Consider the following 13007-nt stretch of genomic DNA (forward strand, 5'->3'; position numbering starts at 1 on the left):
CAATATGTCGGTCACAATTTTTTATGATCCTTGACGATCCCACTGCTTTTGTGAGAGTAGCTTTTCCAGCGTAATTATAACTTGCACAATTCCATTCCAATTAAGAGGAACAAAGCCAGAAGTGCACTCTGCTCCTAGCAGAAGAGCTTGCCATGTTTCAAGCCAATTCCTCCTCTCCTCCCCTCTGCAAGAGACCAAACTACACGATTCCCCCTGTACTTCAAGGCTTTTCACCTCGCTGCCCAGAACAAAAGCTGTTTGAATGCCTCACACACAGACAGTCCTCCCCGTTCAGAAGGAGCAGGAACAGCCTATTTCAGACCTCAGCTAAGTTAATGAACGCGGCGCTCGCCTTAAAGCGTCGCGTCTCCCAGTGCCAGGTATCTCAGTTTCTCCTTAGGAACCACCTATTCTGCCCACCACCGCAGGATTTTACATCAATCTCTGCATCATGGTTAGTATCTGAGCTCCCACACAATCTTCAGCAATTTCCTCCCTTTACAAACCCTCATCTCCATGAGGAGGAAACCTTCTGCAGCTGCTTCTCTTGACTGTTGCTACCGTGCTGTTGCAATTGCTCTGAGCCAAACAAGTTCCCTTCCCTTTTCCATGTGCTCCAGTCACAGCCCTCTAAAACCTTCTTCAACTTCCTTGCCCACCAGCAACAGGTTTCTGATTTGGTTTTGTCAAACTGCCTCATCCTCCTCGGGAAGGATGCAGCAGCTCAGAAGATGCACACACCACACGGGGATGTGTGCAGACTTCCAGCCAGGGCTACCAGCAAGTGCTCTGCCTGCAGAGGCAACGCAGCAGCGGCTTCGTTTCAAGAAGATCCAAGCTTTGCATGCTGCTGACAGAAGCAGAGAAAGGGAGAAACTGAATTAATACCTGGTTCAAAAGCAGCAGCTGGCCCAGCTTTCTGGGCGAAAAGAACAGGATGCCATGCTCCTGCTCAAAACAGCAGCAGAATTAATTACGGCCTTTAAATGCCTACTTCTCTTGATGAAATGTGCATCCACAACTCCCTGTCAACAAAGAGAGGAGGCCGTACCGTAACACGGCCAGCGGACCCGCTGCTGCCTCACCTCGCCCAGCAGCAGCCCGTCCCGACTGTAAGAGCAGCTTGCTCATAGCGAAGCCGCCAGCAGTTTCTCCCAGCTTTACAGCCACGCCAGCAAGGTACCTCCAAGTCTCTCTTCCAGGTCTCCATCTCTATCACGTCTTCGTGGGAAATCTGTCCTTGAGGATGCAGTTATATAAACCTTTCAGCTGGGGACGGGGGGAGAAGAGGGAATCCTAGGAAACTTGCTTTCAGCTGCCCACAAGTATCGCGTCCTGCCAGCACAGCAGCAGCCAGCAGCGCCAGAAAGCTTGCCCGGCACAACATACAGCACAACGATTCCCTTACTTCCTCCATGCTTTCCCATCTCCAAACACAAGAGAAGTGCAGTGAAAGACTTGAGAGACCGACAAGGAGGAGCGATGCCACGTTATCCTTGTGGTACAGACCTCACGACTCACCCTACAAGGATTGTTACTGAGCACGAAAGTTTGTCATATCCCTGGAAGTTACAAACAAGCAGCGATCTACTACCTAAAAACCAAAATATTCATGGATGTCACTTTAAATAATAGCCACAAATTCTTTTAAAGCGTTAGGAGCATTTTAAAAAGGATAAAGCGATGTGTTTTGCATCGGAGTTGCACTAGGAATAACTTAACGCTCCTATCACTGCTTTTAAATTCGGTTCTTTTATTTAGCAGAGATTACCATGAATTTGCATGCATCTGAACACACAATGATATCAGCATTTGGCTTTCATGAGCCAAAAAGCTAGGATTAAGTCCCTTTCTCTTTCTAAAAGGAACACCAAAAAGTTACTTTCGAGCAGGCTGAAATGCCAGAAGACAAAAACATCCTGTTTGCTTCAGGTTCAGCGCTTGTAATCTGTATTTCCTCCTCCGTGCCCATCATGTTCTGAAAAGATTTCACTTCCACACTAGCAACTGTAGCTAACAGCTTTTCTCAAAGCCGCCACAGCGCCCTTCGAGGAAGGGTGCACAACCCCCACGGCAGACAGACCTCAGGAGCTCAGGACTAATTCCCAGCCCAGGAAGCCTTTTACGAAGCACAAGCACCGTGTTCTGCTCACACCTCGTCCTGCAGCGCGCATGAAACACAAAGCACACGCCGATGTTTCCTCCGCATTCCCAATGATCGCTGCGTGGGGACATAAAAACAAAACGGTTTTCCACACAGGGCTCCCTTCCCACTCGCTCATTGGAAATTAAGGATGCAGAGAGAGCCATCCCAGCCATACGTGCCTGCTGGCTGCAGGTGGGAATCAGCTCGCTGGGTTTCTCTGCGACTGCCAGTGCCAAAAGGCTGTGCCCGAGCAGGAGGCCCCGACACCCAGAACGGGGCTCTGGGCTGGGGATCGCGCTCCGGCCGTCTTGCCGCGTTTACGCCTAAAGACAGGCCGCATATAAATCACTTTATAAATAACAGGAAAAAGCTGCGAGTAAAGGCATCTTAGCAGGACTGGAAATTGGAGATTTAATGATGACAGCACACTCCTGACCGCAAGCAGCACAGGTTTCGTGGCTTACAAGATAAATGACAAAGCTCATCTATTTTCTCCTATTTAAGGCTACAGATTGGTAAACGCTAATTTGATTTATTACGGGTCGTGTGTGCATGCATATAAAGTGCCACATTTACTTTTATTTTTCTAATAGATTGATTTCCCTACAGGAGAGACGCTATTTTGAAGGTCAAACTGGAAGAGACTACAGATAAACTAAAAGAAGAGATTAAGAAAGCCTAACACCCATCACAACAACTTCATCGGTAGTTGAAGCTCGGTAAATCTGTACTGCAGACTGTATCAGCCTATATTTTGCTCTGAGAAATTCACTATACGAGGTTATTAAGAATATTCAGAAGACAATTTTACTCCAAATTATATATAAAGTGGGTGCAAAGCAATTAAGAGAAAACAACAAAGTTTAACATAATCTACTTGAGCGAGCCTTGAACAAGCAGTTTGGGCAGAAGCTGGTTTTCCTGGTCCTTTTGCTTATTTGTATGCCAATGACTACAATATGCAAAACCAGCCCAGCAAGAGTTCAGCTACGCATTGCATGTGAAGCCCAAAACTTGTAACATCTTCTGCTTATCTTCAAATCAAAGGACTACCACTTCGGGTCCCCTGACATAAGTTTTGCGCCTTAATGATGTTGTAAAGCCATCCACAAACAGGTTCAACAAGACACGACGCTCTCTGATAGCACAATTTGAAATATGAATGCCAGTGCTGAAATAAGAATTCCTTGTTGGTCCCCAAGTAACCCTGAAAGGTAAGGGGCTGCCGTACGAGTACCTACCAGTCACACGGGCACGAGCTCTGGTTTGCACCTTCATTACTCAAAGGTTTCATCAGCGCTGCAAAACTAGTCATCAAAACCAAGTCACTTCATTAAACTCCTTTAAACTCTCACAATTTATTAGGGAAGCTTTGCACATTCCTGTTTGCCCGATGACCGGGGCCAGTCCTTTTCATTAAGGATGTGAGGATGCTCTGCAGGGGCACGGCAGCGCTCCCTTTGGGATCCGCGTGCAACAAGCACTGTTCGAAAGCCCCAAGGGATACACGCAAGTAAGAGGCACATGCAGAGGGCGGCCAAAATAAAAGCTAACACTCACCCAGTTTTTAACAGGTAGTTAAAAAAAAAAAAAACAACACAAAACTCCTTCAAGTGCTACTGGAAGCAAGCTACAGGAAGACGTGGAAAATGCTCATCACCTACGACGCGGCACAAGGAGCGCGCCCTAAGAGCCAACAGATGAACTGAGCAGACCAGGAGCAGGGCCCTGCTCTCTTCTGCAGAAAAGCATCATTAAAGACAGCAAGATGCCTAGCGGCCTGTTTTCCTTTTTCTCAGGGAGGGAAATAAGAATGAAGGTGCAGCAGAGATGGAGAAGCCCGCAGCTGCATTAAATGCTGCAGAGACGTGAGCCGATTCCCGTGCAGCCCATCCCACACCTCGCAACCCCTACACAGAGGAGGGAATTCTCAGGATCGCTCGCTGCTTTCCAGAAGCGCATCCATCGCGGACAACTGGAACCGACGGCTGTCCCCAGACACACGTGGCACACTGACGGTCACTGCAGGCACTGCGGCACACCCCAGAGGGTTGCTCTCAGGGAAAGCGTGCTTCTCTCCAGGCGAGAACTCTCATCTGTGTTTACTATAAAAACCAGGAAAGCAAGACGCAAGACTTTGCAAGTCACCTTAGAAAGCACCTGATGTGCCCAGCACGCTCGGTGACACACATCCAAGTGCCAGCAGGAGAGCAGATGCAGGCGCTTGTTTCTGAGACCGGTCCATTCCCTGGAACCAAGGGTGTGGGGATGCCGAGGGCTGCTCTCGGCACCTGCATGCTCCAACACCAGGAGCTGGCTGAGGCTGCAAACGTTACCTGCAAAGGCTGTCTAGAGCATCGTCTCACTTGCTTACAGCACTACCAAGTGCTGCAAGTCGATGTTTCCTATGCCTTTTACCTAGCCAGGTTTGGTAATTCCTAAAGTTTGTCACCACGCATGCTTGCTCCTTCTCAAATTCCATTCCTCAACAGAAAAACAAAGGAAAGAACAGACCAAAAAAACAAACCAAACAAAATTTTCTGTCTGTCTTACTAAGATTCTGGATCCTGACCACTTGTACACCAATTTAAAAAGAAACACCACCAAGACTCGCCCAAAAATAAACCCCTAAGAGCCAAACACGCAATTACCATGCTTTAGTTGCTCTAACATAACTAGTTACTCCATACTAACTTGTTCTTCTACACTAATCACCAACAAAGACCCAGCTGGTTAACCAGAAGCTGTCACTCCTCCTCGAAGCAGCGTTTCCACGCTGCAGGAAGGGGAGCTTTCACAGCTGGAGCAGCTCGTTGCCCTGGAATGCAGCTCAGCAGGAGCCGCTTCAAGGTCCAGCTGACGACTACACCTGCGCTGTTTCAGTCCTCCGGACCTGAAGCTGAAGTCCTACCCCATCCTGGGAAGCAAACGTTGTACTGACACCGTTCTGCCGCCTTCACAAAGCCCGGGTTTTCGCTCTTAAAGTGCACGTTCTGCCCTGTGAGAAATAAATAAAGCACGCAGACATGTTCGTCGTACAGGCAGTGACTACAGACACGGCATCTATTCGTCAGATCGAGGAGCACCGGAGTAAAACCACACACGGGAACAGCAAGCAGTTACGCACATAAACAGACGCTCGCCAGCATAAGCAGGTAGGGTGTTAGAAGTTCAATCCACTGGAATTAAAGCGCCACCAGAGAATTAATGAACCGGCACATTCATTAGGTTTTTCACACGCCTGGCAAGGCTTTGCTGGAGGTGCACTTCCAGAGCAAATTTTAAAACATGTTCAGTTTGTTCAGCTGAAAGTAAAATACTTGCAAGCAAGAAAAAAAAAAAGAGTTATAAAACAAAAAAGGAAAATCAAGTGAGGTTTTCATCACACGAAGAAAGAGAATTTTCTCTCAAGTCTCATATGGTAAAAATGCTGCCCAAATATTGCCAGAGGGGAGGCAGAGAAGGGGCAAATCCCACGAGCTCTGAAAGGACACTCAGTTTTCGGATTTTTGCTTTTCTTTAATGGGTCAAAAGGGCACAGGCTCAGTTCAATAGAAATAGCTTCGTCAGAATTTAAAATTAGCTTGGTACAAAGGAAAAATAACTCCATGACCTGCTTAATCCACCCAACAGCATGTGTTAATAAAAAATAACGTTTCCATTCGTTTGATATCCTGCATTCAGGATACAACTTCTGTCCAGAAACTCTCTCCAGAAGAGCCAGGGGAAGATCGAGTATTTCCTTCACGTTGACACTTAAAACAAAAACACAGAAACCACCAGACAGCAGTCCTAAAACACGACTGGTGAATAAGAGCCAACCCCACCTTTTCTCAAGTTGCCAGCTGAAATAAAACATAGCTGTAGTACTTCAAGGGACAGAAATAAACAGCTTGAACTAGAAGATAAATATTAATGTGGTTTTGCTTCTTCTGTATCTCCTGAAAGCATCAGACTGCAGCGTTTCATCTCTGAATGAAAGCTTCAGCAAGGATGAATCTTAATTGACTCATGAAATTAGGTTACCGACAACAGTGGATCTAAAACATCTATAAAAATTTGCCAAGAAGTCATTTTAATTGGCAATTTAGATGCCTGCTGTAATTATGCACTTGAAATCTCTTCAAGCAGCGAACAGCTCCACAGATGGCAGAATCCAGAAGAGGATTTTATTTACCACGTCGGAATTGTTTCTTACTCCAAAGTTCAAACATAAAAGCACCTTCCACCAAGATGTCTTGGCACAACGCAGCTCACCCGGCGTTTCCAGCACGAGAAGGCAACTTCACTTCTCAAAGTCTGTCAAACGGAGAGCACAGAGGGTTAGGGAAGAGATCGGCCGCAGGCCTGGCCCCCTGCCACTCCTCCAGGTCTTTGAAGACTGCAGCTCTCCCTGCTACAAGCCCTAATGAGGCTGGCAGGTAATAAATGCCCCGAGGACCGGGGAGCACCTGTGCTGGGTCTGCCTGGCACGGAGTTAATTTCCTTCGCAGCAGCCTTGTTTTGGATTTGTGAGCGAAACCTCCAGAGCAGAGGCCGGTCGGGAAGGGTCGGGGCCGGCTGCCCCACGCTGCCCGCGGAGCTGCCCCATCCGTACGCCGCACTGCTGGGCTCTGGCCAGCTGGGGGGGAGCTGTTGGTTTTGCACCACCTGGCTTTGTTTTATTTCTGGTTTTTCCTCCGTCACTTATAATGCTGGTGGGTAGGCGGCTGCGTGGGGGCAAGCTGCCTGCCCGCTGACCCCCAGCACAGCCACGGCTGGCAGCTTACCTGGACCTGTTCCTGCAGCCACGGTGGCAACGAAGCAAACATCCAAAAATTCAGCGTTGGAGGCGTGTGCCAAGCAGGTTCATGGCAGAGAGAATCGTGTTTTGTTCTCCCAGGTCTATAGATTTCTGATAACAGTTCACGAGGATCAGAGCCAACTGAAATGCCAGCGCTCTGCTCTGCGGCTGAGGTACGGCTGCAAAATTTGCTTCGTTCTGCATCAGAACGAGCAAGAAAAACTGCCCCGCACACGGAGCGCAGCCCTGCTGTCAGCAGCATTACTTATCGAACGTAAACATTTCTCTGGACAGAAAAGGCCCTAGCAGAAGGGTGACCCTGCATTAGGAACCGACGGCTATCCCCAGGTTCACTCCAGCCAAAACTTCTGTTCTGTGGCCAAGGAGAGCGGCCTGCAGAACTTGTACCAAACCTAACGACACAAACACACCAAGGAAACGCGATTTCAGATGAGTACTTTCTCATGCAAAACACTTCACTGAAATTCCCGCAGATTTTTGTAAATGCTCTGGCTTTTAACACAGCATTAATATTTGAGACACTTGGGTGCAGAGCTCTTTGGAGCTTGTAGTCTTCTCTTGGAAAGCAGGTCACTGTTCACAACACTAAAATATCCTAACATTCTATTTTACACGCCTTCCCTACCCACGATACATAATGCTAGACTTGATGGTGACTGATACACCAGCTCATTTCCAGCCATGCTGTTAAAAAAACAGTAATTCAAAACTGCCTTGTAGAACTAGTTGCTCCTTACTAGGTTCCTGAAGGATTTATCTGACTTGAAACAGGGACGAGGTGGGAAGCAATCGATAACTCCAAGCACAGTGGCTTTTTTGGTACATCTAACTTTGTCAATAGATACACAATCAACCATTTATGAACTATTTATCTTTGAAGCAAAACTTACTGGGAAGACAAAATTAAGTGTGCTTCAATATTTTTCATCATACTGTAACCACCCCTGTAAAGTGACCCTTGAAATTTAAGGATATGAAGGCAGTTATGGCATATAAGATCACCAGAGAAAAGAAAAGCCCGTTACAGCTCAGTTTATAGGTCCTCCTACTCAACGGCGCTTTTTAAGCTTTGTCTCCACGGACCCGTTCTCTCCAAGCAGGCAGAGTTTTGCATTTATTCTCTGCTGGGTACTGTACTACTTCTCTACTTACAAATCATGTTCAGGAGCCTGTGAAAAATTATGATAGTGATCATACTGTAAATAAAGCAGGACTACACAGCCGACTAACCGAGTGCAAAGCCCCACAATGGAAGCAACCGTATTTTAATGCCTACCAACCATTCCTCACGCAAATTCTGCAGCACCGGCTCATACAAACAGCTCACAGAAACGTTCCTGTGACGACAGCAGACCGTTTCTTAAGGAGTTTTAAGATTATACCAGAAATTCACAAGTTTTAGAAAGTAAGGGTGTTACTTCTCTAACTGTCAAGATTTGCTTTATTTAAAAAAAAAAAAAAGGAAAAAAAAGCTAAGATTTGACTTCACAAGCCAGGATACGTATCTCTGTTTAGTGTTTTAATAAAAATTCCACCTAGTTGTCTGCTTGGTAGCATTAATCCTCTTTGATAATAAGAACGCTGTACAGCACTACGTTTAAGGCCATATATATAAGGCCATGTGTATAAAGTTATTTGCATCTTTATATTTAGATAGCATTGTTTATTACTATTAAAGCACAAGACTCAATAGCTTTTCTGCTGTTGTGCAAAGCCTAGGAAGAACACACGCACCAGCAGAAGAGCACAGCTTCTTCCCCAAGTTCCAGCTGTCCCGCAAACAACCACGCTCGGTGAGCTAACTCCTCAGCAGCCTCACCACGTACGAGATTTTTAATTGGGAGTTACTGAAAGGACCCTTGCTTTCACTTGCTCGCACGCCGCAGGGAACAAAGCCTGCGCTGGCCTCTGCCACCTACGTGCCCCCGGCTGGGGAGGTCTGAAGCGAGTGACGCGAAGCGCAGAGACATCTCGGGGTTCACACGCCTCCCGCCGTTAGTCCTTCCGTAGGATAATTAGTTTTGAACTATCACGAGAACCAAAATACAATGAGGTGTGTTGACGGGTTCTTTTGGGAGCCCTAAAAACTGACCTAGAAGAGTTAAAGCAATGCTGGTGAAAATACAACCAAGTTATCAGCTCATGAACGCGCGCTACCAGACTGTGCCACGAGCATGGAAACTCCTCAAAGGTTCGTCACATCCCAACAGCCCCAACCTCATCCCATCCGCAGCTGAACTGCAGAGCAAAGGAACTGAGCCCAGAGAGGAGTCCCACAGACCTGGGGTTCCATTAAACCAACGCTAAGCAGGGATATTACAAACCCAACAGGTTTGGGACTATCAAACCAAGAGGGCCAAGATTAAAAGGCCCAGACGCATTCCCGCAGCTGCAGGAACGATTCACCCCTTGTGCCCGCTCCCGTCAGATTTATAAACACTGACGGGAGGAAAACACTGCCCAGCCTCCTGCGTTTCCTGAATGGAGGGCAGTTGTAACGCGCCGAAATCCGTCTGATTAGATTATGCGCATAACAACGTATACCGAAATAATCTAAGGATCCGTCTAGACAAGCAAATGAATTTCCAACCGTATAAAAAAAAGCAAATTTAAGTAAGCTGGGCCTATTCTTGTACCCTACTGATCCTGAAAATTAAGCCATTATCTTTGTGCACCGAACCTACAGTACGTTTTTGAGGAGCATAACTGCAAGCACCAATAAGCCGCGTTTGACACGTTCTAATTGCTCGCTGCTTTCACGCAACGAGGCTCTAAGCCTACAGAGTAAATAATTACATCATCATCTGTTCTTCTCACAATAAGCTGTTAAGAATTAGAGGTCTGAGATACCGTATTTTTTAATGCCAAATTCTACAGTGGCCTATTAAAAACAAAAACCACATAAAAGAATCAATATAATATATAACCTCCTTTTTTTTTTGCCACAGGAAGCCTATCAAAGCCCTGTATCTTCCAAAGCAGGAGATAAAAAGTGGCCAGCTTTCTCAGGGCCGCCACTTCCCGATTTATTCCGCTAGACGAAGATGCCCCTGTGATCAGCCGTACATTCAAACTCAGCAAAAACATTCGAGATGAGCACCCCTTATTTAACACATTCTCTCTGCAGGCCTGATTTTGTGCATTGCTTTCAAGAACACGTAAGAGAAAACATTTCAGGTATTTCGCAGAAAACAGACCGACCAGTAAGCACAACAGTGTCAAGGACACACATTTCTCTCCATGTATCTTCGTGGCTCAGGCAACAACACTGAGTGAATGACTACAAAAAAGCCAGCTGGTAAATGGAAGCCCTAGCTATCGAGCAGTATGATGCAACACTGCACGGCTCAAGACCGAGCTACTTCAGACGCCAGAGGTAACGAATTACCTGCCGAAAAACAATCAGCGGACTTGCAAGTGAATCCTGCTTTCAAACACAAAATCATCTGGCTGGCACTACAAATAGCTATGTAAAAACACAGCCTTATCAAAGCGAAAAAGCCTGCCTGGTATGTTTTCCAGCCAACACTAACCTCACAGAGAGCTAAGCTTTCCGCCGTTGTTCTAGGTCAGCATGTGTGGCATTCACACAGTCGGATTCACAAGAAGAAAGGCTGGAAGAATTAACAGTTCCAATGGTACGACCTGCCAGCTTAAGCAAGAACGTATCACGGAAAGCAGTCAGAGTTTTAAAACTGATTTAAAGAAACCACCCAACCCTTAAAAGGGCCGTGACCACACTTACCAAACCAGCTACATTTGCACAGATGTTAGCAAACAAACAACTGCCTGCACCACGCTCAGTTTTCCTTTTTCAGTATCACACCGACTGAACCCTTTAACCTGTCTAGCCTTCAACTACATCCAGGCAGGGTTTGTTATTTAATCATTTCTGTCTTGAACTTTTGTCTCCTGTTTACAACGTTGCATCGGCATGGCTGAAGAGCTCATTTTGGAAGAAACAGCCTATTTATTCCTGGACAGCAGCTGTCTCGGTGTTTCCTTTGAGCCCTCCCTGACGTGACAAGTTCGTTACGAGGCACTGCTGTTGGTTCAGGAAAGCAACACTAAGAATCACTCCCGATCTTAACCCAGATTGCCCTCACCTCTGTCATGTGGTCAGAAATCTGTATGACTTGACAAGTATTTTAAGAAAAGCTATGTTTACAGAAACTGAAAACCCAGGGGATTACTCAGGGATAAGTCTCTGCTCGGAATTTCTTGCCTCCGTGCTAGTTTAGCCAGTTCTCCTACTTCCATCCCACGGCTTTACGTTTGGAAGTTACCCAAGTCACTGCTTCCAGAAATCGCCCTGAGGTTTTAGAAGTCCCGGAGCACACTGGCATGAAGTCTGTACGACGATACAGATGTGGTTGCCCCCAGTAACAACAAAAATGTGGTGTTACCGAACTTTGGAAAGCTAAGTTGGAATTAAACAAATTTAATTCTTCTCGCACGCATATGTTTGCAAAAAGGAAATGCTACGAGAGGAACATTAATGCCAACCCATGCAGCAGATCCCTGTCTCTTTTTCTTTTTGAAAGTTTAAGTGAAGGCCATGTATTTTAATCGAGAAAATTCACAGTAAACAAAACTACTACCTGCCTGCACTGAGCGTGCTTTGGCCAAATACTTCTGAAGGGAAATGCCAGACTAGGGCAGACAGAAAACAGACAGTGAATGTGAGCACACATCCGAAATTCTGGCCTGCGAGTGCTGCGGAGTGACAAGTGCTTCTGAAAGGAGCCCTGAGTCTAAACATACAGATAGCACAAACAATTAATATCCAAATTAAGTAAGTGGCAACGTAACTTATACCTTTGTTACCATGCAGAAGTTCTGGTGGCATGTTATTTAAACAAAAGCCTCTTTTCCTGCTATTTTTCCCATCTTGCTCGCCTCCCTTTGAGGAGCTCTGTAAGAGAAACATCGAGGAGGTGACCGCAGAGCGACAACCAGACTCCTGCAAGCCCCGACAGCTCCGGCCTTCAGCCGGGGCCTCACGGGCTCCTTGCGGCTCCCGCATCGCGTCAAAGCCGGGCTCAGCACATTCCCCTCAGGGGCCAGGGCTCAGAGGGCTTCCCGCAGCCACCCGGCTCCGAAAGCAGCCAGGAGAAGGGAAAAAGAAGGAAAGATAAAAAAATAATTTGCTAGGCAGGCCTCGCGGAGCTCCAGTGCCTCGCAGCCCATGCCGCACGCAGAAAGGCCTGGGCCCGGTCCGTGTCCTGGGCCCTGCCCTGGTCTTGGTCCCTGATCCCTGTCCTGGCCCTCGTCCTTGTCCCCGTTCCCATCCCATCCCTGTCCCCATTCCCGTCCCCGTCCTGCCCCCATCCCCATCCCTACCCCGGGCCCTGTCCCTGTCCCCATTCCCATCCCTGTCCCTGTCCCCGTTCTCACCCTGGCCCTGTCCTGGGCCCTGTCCCCATCCCTGACCCCATTCCTGCCCCAGTCCCCACTCACGTCCCTGTCCTGGTCCGTGTCCTGCTCCCTGCCCCTGCCCCTGCCCCTGTCCCTGTCCCCGTCCCCGTCCCCGTCCCTGTCCCTGTCCCTGTCCCCGTCCCCCAGCCGGGTCCCTCAGGCTCTGCCCCCGTCCTGCTGAGGCCCCGGCCCACGCAGCCCCATCCCGGCCCCACGCAGCCCCAGGATCCCGCTGGGGCCGTGCTGTCAGGGCGGGCCCCGCCGGCCCCCTCGGCCCCGTCCCGGCCCCGTCCCGGCGCCGCCATTACCTGGCCCCGCGCTCCCCCGCCGCAGCAGCCCCCCCCCGCCCCGCCCCGCTGACACCCAGGCGGAAGTGCGGCCCTCGCAGCGGCGGAGCGACGTGAGGCTCCGCCAATCGCAAAGCGAGGCCGCGCCCCGCCGCCGCCCGGACGGACGAATCGGTTCCCTCGCCCTCTCGCCAGGGGGCGGGGTGAATGCTAATGAGGCGGAGAACTCCGCCGGCTCGGGCTGCACGGCCGCGGGGGGGGCTGCTGGCCAATGGGGCGGGGTGGGGGCGGGATATGCAGATGAAGGTGGGTACCGTGAGCCCCCGCGGCGCTGAGGGGGTGAACCAGGCGC

At 48.6% G+C, this 13007-nt stretch overlaps 1 protein-coding gene across 3 annotated transcripts in view; it reads right to left on the reverse strand.

Annotated features, from left to right (window-relative positions):
• The window catches only part of OSBPL2 (oxysterol binding protein like 2), a 36687-nt gene extending 23930 nt beyond the window's left edge, over positions 1 to 12757 (reverse strand). The window contains exons 1-2 of one of the 3 annotated variants that reach the window (XM_066978190.1): positions 12677 to 12757; positions 11769 to 11865 (exon numbers count right to left, since the gene is read on the reverse strand). The gene's annotated coding sequence lies outside the window, so the exon portion shown is untranslated. Of the gene's footprint in view, positions 1 to 11551; positions 11574 to 11768; positions 12396 to 12676 lie in introns of those variants that run through there. The other 2 variants (XM_013188922.3, XM_066978191.1) reach the window with 2 other exon arrangements.
• Between the last annotated feature and the right edge of the window lie 250 nt (positions 12758 to 13007).

This window comes from Anser cygnoides, chromosome 16, assembly GCF_040182565.1.
Source record: "Anser cygnoides isolate HZ-2024a breed goose chromosome 16, Taihu_goose_T2T_genome, whole genome shotgun sequence".
Lineage (NCBI taxonomy): Eukaryota > Metazoa > Chordata > Aves > Anseriformes > Anatidae > Anser > Anser cygnoides.